Raw genomic sequence first — 13,083 nt, 5'->3', positions numbered from 1 at the left:
TGAGGACGGAGACCCCATCGGCGTCGCAGCCAGGCCTCGCATGTGGCCAAGGGCGCACTTCTTCTTCAGGTGCCGTCCGCCTCCGACTCCAGCCTCGGCTCGGCTGCCACCATGGAGCAGGCGTGGCTCCGCGCCGACTCCTACGAGGTGACCAGCCGGGAGGGGAACCCTGGCCAAGCATCGGTGGAGATGTTCTTCTCCAGCCTGCAGGCCCACCTCAAGGCCAGGGCTGCCGAGACCGCGGCCAGTGTTGCCAAGGTGGAGGAAGCCGGCAAGGTAAGCTTTATCTGTTTTTTGATTTGGTTATCATCCTGGTAGCCCTCCGAGGCATGGGCCGGCTGCTTGGAGCCGGCCCGGGTTTCGCCTAGCTGACTGACTTTCTCTTTTCCTTAGGCCGTGATGGATCGGCGCACCACTTTGTACAATCGCGCCGTTACCCATTACCATAAGGCCAAGCTGGACCGGGCCGACTTGGCCCGCGAGCTGGAAACCGCCAAGGGTGAGCTCTTGCTTCTTTCGACTCGACGTCTTATTTTCTTTTGAATCTTCGTTGGCTGACGCTTCTTTCCGGCTGCCTCGCAGTTGAAGCCGCCAAGGTCCCGCGGCTGGAGTCGGATCTCCGGGCTGCTCGCGCCCAGTGCGCCGAGAGCGAGGAGGCGGGCCGTTCTTCAGCCGCCAAGCTCAAGCTAGCTGAGCAGGAGCTGGCACGACTGCGCCTGCTGGAGCAGAACCACCTCTCTGAGCTCAACTCCCTTAGGACGGCGGAGAAGGAGAAGGTGGACGATCTGAGCCGGCGGCTAACGGAGGTGGAGAAGCAGCGGCTTGTGCTGCAAGAGGAGGTCACCGCCAAGTCCACGGAGCTGACGGCTACCGCCAAGCGCTGGACGGATGAGATTGGCGCACTTGATCGCGGCTTGGCGGGTGAGTGCACCTTAGTGTTCCTTTCCCTTTGCCGGCTTTCGGCTGTCGGCTGCCGGCTTTCGTTGGCAGCCGGCAGCAGAAACTTCTGATGTCTTTGCTATCTCCATCTTCGGGCTGGTGGCAGTCGGTTCTTGCCGACTGCCGCCAGGCTTTTCCTTTTGGCTTAGGACTTCGAAAATTTGCATTTTTCAGCTTATTTCGGCTTCGACGATTTCTGATTTGCTTCTTCTTGCAGCGGCCTTCCCGGAGACGCAGGACGCGGCTTTGGCAGCCGTTGGCGCTGCGCGCGAGTCCAGGAGGCAGGAGACCGGCGAGGGCAGCTCGGAGTATTTCTCCATGGAGGATCATATGGCGTCCATGGCTGCCCGCGTCGAGCCCATCACCATGTAGGAAAACGTTGCATAGAAAACAAAAATTTTCCTATCGCGAACACGCAATCCAAGCCAAGATGCAATCTAGAAGACGGTAGCAACGAGGGGATGATCAAGACTAACCCTTGAAGAGATTCCAAAGCCTATAAGAGAAGGCTCTTATTGCTGCGGTAGACGATCACTTGCCGCTTGCAAAAGCGCGTAGAAGATCTTGATCACGATCGCTTCCGGCGCCACGAACGGGCAGCACCTCCGTACTCGGTCACACGTTCGGTTGTTGATGAAGACGACGTCCACCTCCCCGTTCCAGCGGGCAGCGGAAGTAGTAGCTCCTCTTGAATCCGACAGCACGACGGCGTGGTGTCGGTGGTGGTGGATAAATCCAGCGGAGCTTCGCTTAAGCGTGCAGGATGTGGTGGAGGAGAGAGACCGCTAGGGTTTGGGGAGAGAGGGGGGTTAGGCGCCGGCCCTCTAAGGGGTGCGGCCAAGGCTGAGGCTTGAAGTGTTCAGCCCCCTCTCTATGCCCCTCATTATATAGGTGGAAGCCCCAAGAGTTCTAGTCCAAGTCTTCGAATAAGACCCCAACACTAAAAACTCCCATATGTGGGAAACCTACTCAAGGAGGGAGTCCCACCCAAGGTGGGATTCCCACCTTTCCTTGAGGTGGGTTGGCCGGCCACCCTAGGGGAGTCCACCTTGGACTCCTCCCCTTTAGGGTTGGCTGGTCATGCAAGTGGAGTCTCTTTGGGACTCCACTTTCCAAAGTGCCATTCTTCCGGACTTTTCTAGAACCTTCTAGAACCTGCCATAAATGCTGAGGATCATTTCCAAACTTGGAATATGACTTCCTATATATGAATCTTATTCTCCGGACCATTCCGGAACTCCTCGTGATGTCCGGGATCTCATCCGGGACTCCGAACAAATATTCGAACTCCATTCCATATTCAAGTTCTACCATTTCAACATCCAACTTTAAGTGTGTCACCCTACGGTTCGTGAACTATGCGGACATGGTTGAGTACTCACTCCGACCAATAACCAATAGCGGGATCTGGAGATCCATAATGGCTCCCACATATTCAACGATGACTTTAGTGATCGAATGAACCATTCACATACGATACCAATTCCCTTTGTCACGCGATATTTTACTTGTCCGAGGTTTGATCATCGGTATCACTCTATACCTTGTTCAACCTCGTCTCCTGACAAGTACTCTTTACTCGTACCGTGGTATGTGGTCTCTTATGAACTTATTCATATGCTTGCAAGACATTAGACGACATTCCACCGAGAGGGCCCAGAGTATATCTATCCGTCATCGGGATGGACAAATCCCACTGTTGATCCATATGCCTCAACTCATACTTTCCGGATACTTAATCCCACCTTTATAGCCACCCATTTACGCAGTGGTGTTTGGTGTAATCAAAGTACCTTTCCGGTATAAGTGATTTACATGATCTCATGGTCATAAGGACTAGGTAACTATGTATCGAAAGCTTATAGCAAATAACTTAATGACGAGATCTTATGCTACGCTTAATTGGGTGTGTCCATTACATCATTCATATAATGATATAACCTTGTTATTAATAACATCCAATGTTCATGATTATGAAACTAATCATCCATTAATCAACAAGCTAGTTTAAGAGGCATACTAGGGACTTCTTGTTTGTCTACATATCACACATGTACTAATGTTTCGGTTAATACAATTATAGCATGATATATAAACATTTATCATAAACATAAAGATATAAATAATAACCACTTTATTATTGCCTCTAGGGCATATCTCCAACAGTCTCCCACTTGCACTAGAGTCAATAATCTGGTTTACATTTGTAAAGATATAACACCTTGGCCTTATGGTGCTTTATAATGTATTGCTCACGGGAGAGGTTTTTAGTCAACGGATCTGACACGCTCAGAAACGTATGTATTTTGTAATTCATTTGCGTCTCAACGCATCACTCATTTCCAAATGAGTCGGCATTAAATATGTTTGGTCTTCTGGTGGAACCTTAATTCCGCGGTCTGAAATATGTTACTAATATTGTCATACACAATATAGCTTCAAAGTTCTGACACTATCGGAACTACACCAAGTTCTCAAAGAACTTCTTGACTTAACATCCTTAGTTATTGTCAAAACAATGACATACTCTGCCTTCTTTTGTAGAATCCATCACAATATTTAGAACTCTTCTAAATCTAGCATAGACTACTTCTAGCTCATTGTGCTACCTTTTAAACAACACTTAGTCTAATTTGAGATTGAAATTATATTTTATATGTGACAAAAACAATATTGGTGTAACACCTTACAGCGATTTGTTTGTCATTTCTTCATACAAAAATATATATATATATATCCTTAGTTCTTCTAAAGTACTCAAGGATATTCTTACTGTCGTCCAATGATCATCATATGAATCATTCTGGTAAATGCTCATAACACTTTATAGCACATGATATCTGATTGTGTACATATTATTCGTGATCTATAATCACTCATGTGTTTTTACTCTTTGAGTGTCAGATACACTCAAGTCTTGTTAAAACTTTACATGACAAGAACATCTTCTTAATATTTCTATATTGAACTATTTCAATATCCATTATATGTACTTTGACTTAAACTTATTTTGTGTTTCAATCTATCTTCATAGATCTTGACACTAAATTTGTTTCAGTCATTATCTTTTCATTGAAGTTAATTTCTCAATGAAAACCTTTTAATCAAGTATATAATTACATCATTTATAACCAACTATATGTCATCTACATAAGTATTATAAATATATCTCAGCGCTCCCACTTAATTTCTTGCAAACGCAAGCCTCTTCATCGTCTCTGATGAAATCAAAAACTCATTTGACTATTTCATCTGGTGAAGATTCCAACTCCGTAATACTCACTTCATCCAATTGAAGTTCGTATGCCTATCTAGTATTCTACGGACTAGCAAAACAATTGGTTGTATCTTGTATACATACTTCTGTTAAGTAGTGTATTTTGCCATCCTACTATCATATCTCATAAAAGAAATATGTAGTGATTACTAGAATAATCCACATAGAATATAAGCATTGCTACGGAAGATCTAATCTTATCGTATTCAACTCTTTGAACTTTGTCGTAAACAATTTTTCGACAAGTCAAGCTTTCTTCAAGGATATTTCATCCAAGTCTATCAATTTCATAGATCCATTTACTTTCATAAAGTATTCATCTATCTTGGATTTCATGGCGCATGGCCATTTTAATGGAGTCAGGGCCCATCATAACTTCTTTGTTTTGTAGTTGGTTTATCATTGATCAAAATCAATCCTTTGTCTACAAATCATTTATTTGATCACAAAGTAAACCATACCTACAAGGTTCAATATGTACTTCGATCTCCATGGCTAAAGCATTTTGTAGTCATGAGAGCCATGATCGTTGTGGCCGCTTCCGAAACCAATTCCGATGCTGTGCTACTCTGATCATTATGCTCAGGTTCATAAACCTTATCAAATTATATTGTCCTCCCACTCAAATACTTCACTCGAAACAATTTCTCGGAAATAAGAAACATTGACAAACACTTTTGTCTTTGTCTCGTGGGAAGAATTCCCAATTAAATCTCTGGGATAACCAACAAAGACATTCATCCGATTTTGGTTGACTATTAGGGTTTATACCCATGCCATAACTTGTATGGTGTCATTTCAACGGATCATGATGATGCTCTATTCAGTGTAAAAGCGGTAGTCACTAAAGCATAATCCACAAAAATATAATGGCATCAATATTTTATCTCATCATTGATCCAACAAAGTTTGGATATATCTCTTGGATACTTCATCATCACTATGATACTCCAAGAAACGTAAGTTGTAGAACAATTTCATAACTCTCTTAGATGTTCGCTAAAACTCATAATTCAAATATTTCCACCATGATCCAATCATAGATATTTGATTTCTATTACGATGATTTCCACTTCATGCTGAAATTTATTTGAATCCTATTCAAATATTTCAAACTTTTCCTTATTGAATATATCCACATATATACTCAATTCATTGTTTGAAAGTTTTCATGAAGTAGAAGAATCTTCCGCACACAACTATGCCCAGTGAACCACATATATCATTATGTATGTTTTCACTAAGTTAGTTGCCCGTTCAATTCTTCGGCCTATGAACGGTATTTCAGTCATTACTTTTTAGAAAAGATTTTGCAAGTGCCAAACGATTCAACAAATCGAATGACTCCAAAAATCCATTTGCATGGAGTTCCTTCATGCGATCCTTTCTAACATGACCTAAATTGCGGTTCCACAAATAAGTGGAATTCAAATCATTTGCCTTATGGCATTTTAGCGTCAGTGTTATGTATGTGTGTTTCACCATTAAGATTTATAATAACTTATCCATCGTACATGGAGTAATGTCATAATTTAAACAACTCATTGTTTTCATTTGACCAGAGCAAAATAACAATTATTAAGTTCTTTATTATAAATTCTAAGGGCTAGATAGAATGCCAACGATGAACACAATAACACTTTATTTTTGTTCCGGACGTGCATTCCTATCATATTCCTTGTCAGTCACTTAGGCCATTGTATTCTTGTATTGCGTTGTTTTGTATGACACTTCATACCAACCAATATGGTACTAATACCCAAGAAATTCATTGTGTGACTTAACTAGGAATACAACCATAACATGTATATCATTTATATACACCGAGCTAGACTTTCTAGTCTTTTTTCTTTTGCCAAAATATCTTTTGCAGTTTCTCTTTTAGCTTTCCTCATTATTCAGAAAAACATTTCAACATCAATAACTTCTAGGTTTGTTGGTCAAATACCAATAACCTTGAGGTTCTTACTTTGAAGTTGATCATCATATGACAAGTGTTTCAGATTTCACTATTAGTAACTTTGTAATATGATGAACAATTTCACTCATAATTTTATCCATCAATTCATGATAACTTTCTGAGACCATGTCTGTACATGCTAGGCTCATAAAGTTTAAACCTTAGTATTCGCATATGCAAATCTGGTTTGCACCCGTTGGAAGCACACGTAGAATCTATAACACCCGATCATCACGTGATGCTTCGAAACGACGAGTCTTAGCAATGGTGCATACTAAGGACAATCACTTCATGGATATGCGAATATCGTTAGTGCCCCAATAGTTGGAGGATTGGGACGCCTTGCGTCTTCAACCTTCGTACATTCCCATAAAACTTATGAGTTTATGTAGTCTCACCAAATTTATATTCTATCATCTTGCAATAAGGTCTTAGATATCACATATATCTCGTACCTTGATTATTTCTGAAAACTAAATTTTCAGCTCCTTACTTTTCAAACAGATTTGAACTTCAAGTTTCACGGAGACAAGATAACTTTAGGTACTAATTGGAACCATAGCTATTTGAATCAACAATGTGAGGTTTACTAAAAGTTTGCAATAGGACTTAATCATTTCTTGATTCATTAACAATACGGTACCAATCCGTAAAGTTTCTTATCAGATTTTAACAGTATTTCTATCTCAATAACAAGACTAGCGCATAGTAGAAAACGGATGCCAATACTACAAAATTAATTCAAAATACTACTCAGACTATGTTTATGATAATTAGTTCATGTTTTAATCTAATTACTAATGAACTCCTACTTAATACAACATCCCTCATAGTTGTTAAGTGGTACACGATCCAAATCCACTACACCAAAACCGATCATCACGTGAGATGATGTAGCTTCAATAGTGAACATCAACATGTTGATCATATCATCCATATGACTCGTGTTCAACCTTTCGGTTTCCGTTGTCCCGAGGCCATGTCTGTACATGCTAGGCTCGTCAAGCAAACCCAAGTATTCCGCGTGTGCAACATGGCTTACACCCGTTGTATGTGAATCGTTGAATCTATCACATCCGATCATCACGAGATGCTTTGAAACGACGAACTGTTACAACGGTGCATACGAGGGGAGAACACTTTATTATCTTGATATTAATGTGAGGGATCATCTTATAATGCTACCGTCGCGATCTAAGCAAAATAAGATGCATAAAGGATTAACATCACATGCAGTTCATATGTGATATGATATGGCCCTTTCGTCTTTGCGCCTTTGATCTTCATCTCCAAAGCACGGACATGATCTCCATCATCAACGGGCATGATCTCCATCATTGTCGGCGTAGCGTCAAGGTTCATGGCGCCGTCTTCATGGTTGTTCACCTCATGTAGCAACTATTACAACTACTTTGAAATACTACTCAACATGAAAATTAAAGACAACCATAAGGCTCCTGCCGGTTGCCACAATACAATAATGATCATCTCATACATATTCATCATCACATTATGGCCATATCACATCACCAAACCCTGCAAAAACAAGTTAGACGTCTCTAATTTGGTTTGCATATTTTACGTGGTTTAGGGTTTTCGAGAGAGATCTAATCTACCTACGAACATGAACCACAACGGTGATACTAATGTTGTCAATAGAAGAGTAAATTGAATCTTCACTATAGTAGGAGAGACAGACACCCGCAAAGCCTCTTATGCAATACAAGTTGCATGTCGAACGAGGAACAAGTCTCATGAACGCGGTCATGTAAAGTTAGTCCGAGCCGCTTCATCCCACTATGCCACAAAGATGCAAAGTACTCAAACTAAAGATAACAAGAGCATCAACGCCCACAAACCATTGTGTTCTACTCGTGCAACCATCTATGCATAGACACGGCTCTGATACCACTGTAGGAAAACGTTGCATAGAAAACAAAAATTTTCCTATCGCGAACACGCAATCCAAGCCAAGATGCAATCTAGAAGACGGTAGCAACGAGGGGATGATCAAGACTAACCCTTGAAGAGATTCCAAAGCCTATAAGAGAAGGCTCTTATTGCTGCGGTAGACGATCACTTGCCGCTTGCAAAAGCGCGTAGAAGATCTTGATCACGATCGCTTCCGGCGCCACGAACGGGCAGCACCTCCGTACTCGGTCACACGTTCGGTTGTTGATGAAGACGACGTCCACCTCCCCGTTCCAGCGGGCAGCGGAAGTAGTAGCTCCTCTTGAATCCGACAGCACGACGGCGTGGTGTCGGTGGTGGTGGATAAATCCAGCGGAGCTTCGCTTAAGCGTGCGGGATGTGGTGGAGGAGAGAGACCGCTAGGGTTTGGGGAGAGAGGGGGGTTAGGCGCCGGCCCTCTAAGGGGTGCGGCCAAGGCTGAGGCTTGAAGTGTTCAGCCCCCTCTCTATGCCCCTCATTATATAGGTGGAAGCCCCAAGAGTTCTAGTCCAAGTCTTCGAATAAGACCCCAACACTAAAAACTCCCATATGTGGGAAACCTACTCAAGGAGGGAGTCCCACCCAAGGTGGGATTCCCACCTTTCCTTGAGGTGGGTTGGCCGGCCACCCTAGGGGAGTCCACCTTGGACTCCTCCCCTTTAGGGTTGGCTGGTCATGCAAGTGGAGTCTCTTTGGGACTCCACTTTCCAAAGTGCCATTCTTCCGGACTTTTCTAGAACCTTCTAGAACCTGCCATAAATGCACCGGATCATTTCCAAACTTGGAATATGACTTCCTATATATGAATCTTATTCTCCGGACCATTTCGGAACTCCTCGTGATGTCCGGGATCTCATCCGGGACTCCGAACAAATATTCGAACTCCATTCCATATTCAAGTTCTACCATTTCAACATCCAACTTTAAGTGTGTCACCCTACGGTTCGTGAACTATGCGGACATGGTTGAGTACTCACTCCGACCAATAACCAATAGCGGGATCTGGAGATCCATAATGGCTCCCACATATTCAACGATGACTTTAGTGATCGAATGAACCATTCACATACGATACCAATTCCCTTTGTCACGCGATATTTTACTTGTCCGAGGTTTGATCATCGGTATCACTCTATACCTTGTTCAACCTCGTCTCCTGACAAGTACTCTTTACTCGTACCGTGGTATGTGGTCTCTTATGAACTTATTCATATGCTTGCAAGACATTAGACGACATTCCACCGAGAGGGCCCAGAGTATATCTATCCGTCATCGGGATGGACAAATCCCACTGTTGATCCATATGCCTCAACTCATACTTTCCGGATACTTAATCCCACCTTTATAGCCACCCATTTACGCAGTGGTGTTTGGTGTAATCAAAGTACCTTTCCGGTATAAGTGATTTACATGATCTCATGGTCATAAGGACTAGGTAACTATGTATCGAAAGCTTATAGCAAATAACTTAATGACGAGATCTTATGCTACGCTTAATTGGGTGTGTCCATTACATCATTCATATAATGATATAACCTTGTTATTAATAACATCCAATGTTCATGATTATGAAACTAATCATCCATTAATCAACAAGCTAGTTTAAGAGGCATACTAGGGACTTCTTGTTTGTCTACATATCACACATGTACTAATGTTTCGGTTAATACAATTATAGCATGATATATAAACATTTATCATAAACATAAAGATATAAATAATAACCACTTTATTATTGCCTCTAGGGCATATCTCCAACACACCAAGCTCGGCTGGGAGCTCCGGAAGGCGGTTGAGGAGCTGGCGCCGATGCTGTGGCCTGAGGAGGCGGTGCCGCAAGATATCTCCAGCCTCACCTCCCTGATGGTGCGGGCGCCGGATCGCTTCCTCGACTGGAAGGAGTCGGCCACGCGCGCTGGCGCCGACAAGGCGCTGTCCTTCGTCCTCTCTTGGTACAACGAGGTGGACCTGGGGCAGCTTGAGTTCCGGCGAGCCGGCGTGGAGGACCAGCTCCCAGCCGAACTCAAGGCTGCCCGTCTTGCCCGAGCCAGCGCCATCGCCGACTTCGTCGACAAGGGCGCCTTCGTCGCGGACCCGAACCCTCCTCCATCCGATGAAGATTACATGGAAGATGAGGAGGCGGAAGACGCGCCCGAGGACGACCCGGCAGCCGGCTCCGCTGATGCCCCTCCGGCTTAGTTTACCTGCTTTTCAGTTGTTCTTTTGCCAAGACAATTTATTAAATCCCCGGGATGCCGGGTGCGCGTGTATGAATATTATCGTCCTTTAATTATGTCACACTTTAATGTGTTTGTTAATCATTTGTGTGCCGAGTTGCTTTCTTCCGACTCGTTCGCTTTTTCCCATCCGCCCCACTCTTTGGCTGTGCTCTTGCCGGTCGTACGTCCGACTTGCGATCCGTCGCCGGATCAAGAGCGGGCCGCTGGGTGAGGCTGACAGTATTTCAGTCGAACGAGCTGAATTCGGCAATCCGGCGCTTATATGAAAAGTTGCAAGTCAACTCGCTCTTACTCTTTCCCTTAGTCGTTTTTCGCGTGCCGGCTCCCTAGGCCTTACTCCCGCCAGCCGGACAGCCGGGTTGCGGTCTGTAGCTGGATCGGAAGCCGGCTGTCGGAAACCGGATCACGTTACTGAGCCGACCGTGTGAGAGGGTTCAAGCCAATTGGCGAAACAGAGGTAAAGTACGCGAAAAACTTGTCGGAAACGGCGCTTTTGGCGCGTGCTTTTTCATAGCTTACAAAAGGATACAAGGGATACATACATTCCTGCTCTCATGTGTAAAATGGGCGGAGTAAGTTGACATTCCAGGGACGTTTAGTCTCCTCGTCAGCCTTGTCCGGCTTGTTTTTCTTAGCCTCTTGGGCATCTATGAGATAGTAGGAATCATTGCTCATCGCCTTGCTCACGATGAAGGGACCCTCCCATGGGGATGACAGTTTATGCTGTCCGGCTGTCCGCTGGATCAGCCGGAGCACTAGGTCTCCTTCTCGGAATGCTAAGGGCTGGACCTTCCAGCTGTGATAGCGTCGGAGGCTTTGCTGGTAGATAGTAGATCTAGATGCAGCCAGCAGCCGGGCCTCTTCGACCAGGTCAACTCCATCTTCGCGAGCTTCTTTAGCCTCGGCTTCAGTGTAAAGCTTGATCCTTGGCGCGTCGTGCTCGATATCAGTCGGCAGGACGGCTTCGGCCCCATATACGAGGAAAAATGGTGTGAAGCCGACTGAGCGGTTTGTCGTTGTGCGCAGGCTCCACAGCACATTGGGCAGCTCTTCAATCCAGCAGCCGGCTGCTCGCTCGAGCGGCTCCATCAGCCGGGGCCGGATGCCGGCTAGGACTAAGCCGTTAGCCTTTTCCACCTGTCCGTTGGACTCTGGGTGTGCCACAGAAGATAGGGCCATCCGGATCCCCATTTCCCCGCAATAGCGAGAGAAGATGCCTTGGGAGAAATTGCTGCCGTTGTCGGTGATAATGCTGTGGGGGTAGCCGAATCTCACAATGATTTCCTTGAGGAAGGTGACGGCTGTGGACCCGTCCAGTTTCTTGATCGGCTTGGCTTCAATCCACTTGGTGAATTTGTCAATCATTACCAAGAGATGTGTCATGCCGCCTCGCGCCGTTCTGAATGGGCCTACCATATCCAAGCCCCATACGGCAAATGGCCATGTGATGGGGATGGTTTTTAAGGCGGAAGCCGGCTGGTGTCTCTTCTTTGCGAAGCGCTGACAGCCGTTGCACTTCTTCACCAACTCTTCTGCGTCTTTGAGCGCAGTCGGCCAGTAAAAACCGTGCCGGAAGGCTTTGGCCACTATGGCTCTGGATGAGGCGTGATGTCCGCACTCTCCTTGATGGATTTCCCGTAGGAGTTCAATCCCTTCAGCCGGCTCGACGCACCGCTAGAACACCCCACTTACGCTGCGTTTGTACAGCTGGTGGTTGATGATGGTATAGGCCTTGGCCCTTCTCTCAATCTGCCTGGCCTGGACTCTATCCTCAGGCAGCACACCGTCGGTGAGGTAGGAGAGGAATTCTTGTGCCCATGAAGGTACGCATCTTATCTCGAATATGCTAACCAACAGGGCCTCCTGCGTGGGAGCTTCCGGATCCGACTGCATGGTCGCCGGGTTCGGCTTGCTAGCCGGCGGGTTTGGCTTGCTAGCCCCCGAGTTTGGCGATGAAGCCCCCGGGTTGGACTGAGAAGTCCCCGGGTTCGGCATGGTAGCCGGCGGGTTCGGCTTGTTAGCCCCCGACTTGGGTGATGAAGCCCCCGGGTTTGGCTGAGAAGCCCCCGGGTCAGCCGGTACGAATATTGAATCCGAGTCCGGTGACGGTATGATGGACGGTTTCTTGAGAACCGCCAAGGCGATGCCCGGCGGAATGGCCTGCCGGGTTGAGCCAATCTTGGACAAGGCGTCAGCCGCCTCGTTGTTTGCCCGTGGCACATGGTGGAATTCGCAGCCGTCGAAGAAGCCGGATAGCTGCTGGACATGGAAGCGGTATGAGGCCATGTTGGCGTCCTTCGCGTCCCAGTCGCCAGATGCTTGCTGTATGACCAAGTCGGAGTCGCCGAAGCAAAGTATGCGACGCACGCCAATCTCCTTGGCTAGCTTCAGCCCATGGATGAGCGCTTCATACTCCGCCACATTGTTGGATGCGGCGAAGTGGATCTGCAGGACGTAGTCCAGCCGGTCTCCCTTGGGAGAGGTGATGACGATGCCGGCTCCCAAGCCGTTGCGCATCTTCGAGCCGTCGAAGTGCATCTTCCAGTGTGTGGAATCCGGCACAGGCGGCAAGTACTGCATCTCAGCCCAGTCGACGAAGAAGTCCGCGAGGATCTGCGACTTGATGGCTGTGCGTGGCTCGTAGAGGATGGTGTGGGCGGCTAGCTCTAGGGCCCACTTGGCAACCCGGCCGTTGGCATCCTTGCTGCCTATGATTT

The sequence above is a fragment of the Lolium perenne genome, chromosome 5 (assembly GCF_019359855.2).
Source record: "Lolium perenne isolate Kyuss_39 chromosome 5, Kyuss_2.0, whole genome shotgun sequence".
Taxonomy (NCBI): domain Eukaryota; kingdom Viridiplantae; phylum Streptophyta; class Magnoliopsida; order Poales; family Poaceae; genus Lolium; species Lolium perenne.
The sequence above is the reverse complement of the archived record's forward strand: the minus strand, read 5'-3'. Positions refer to the sequence as shown.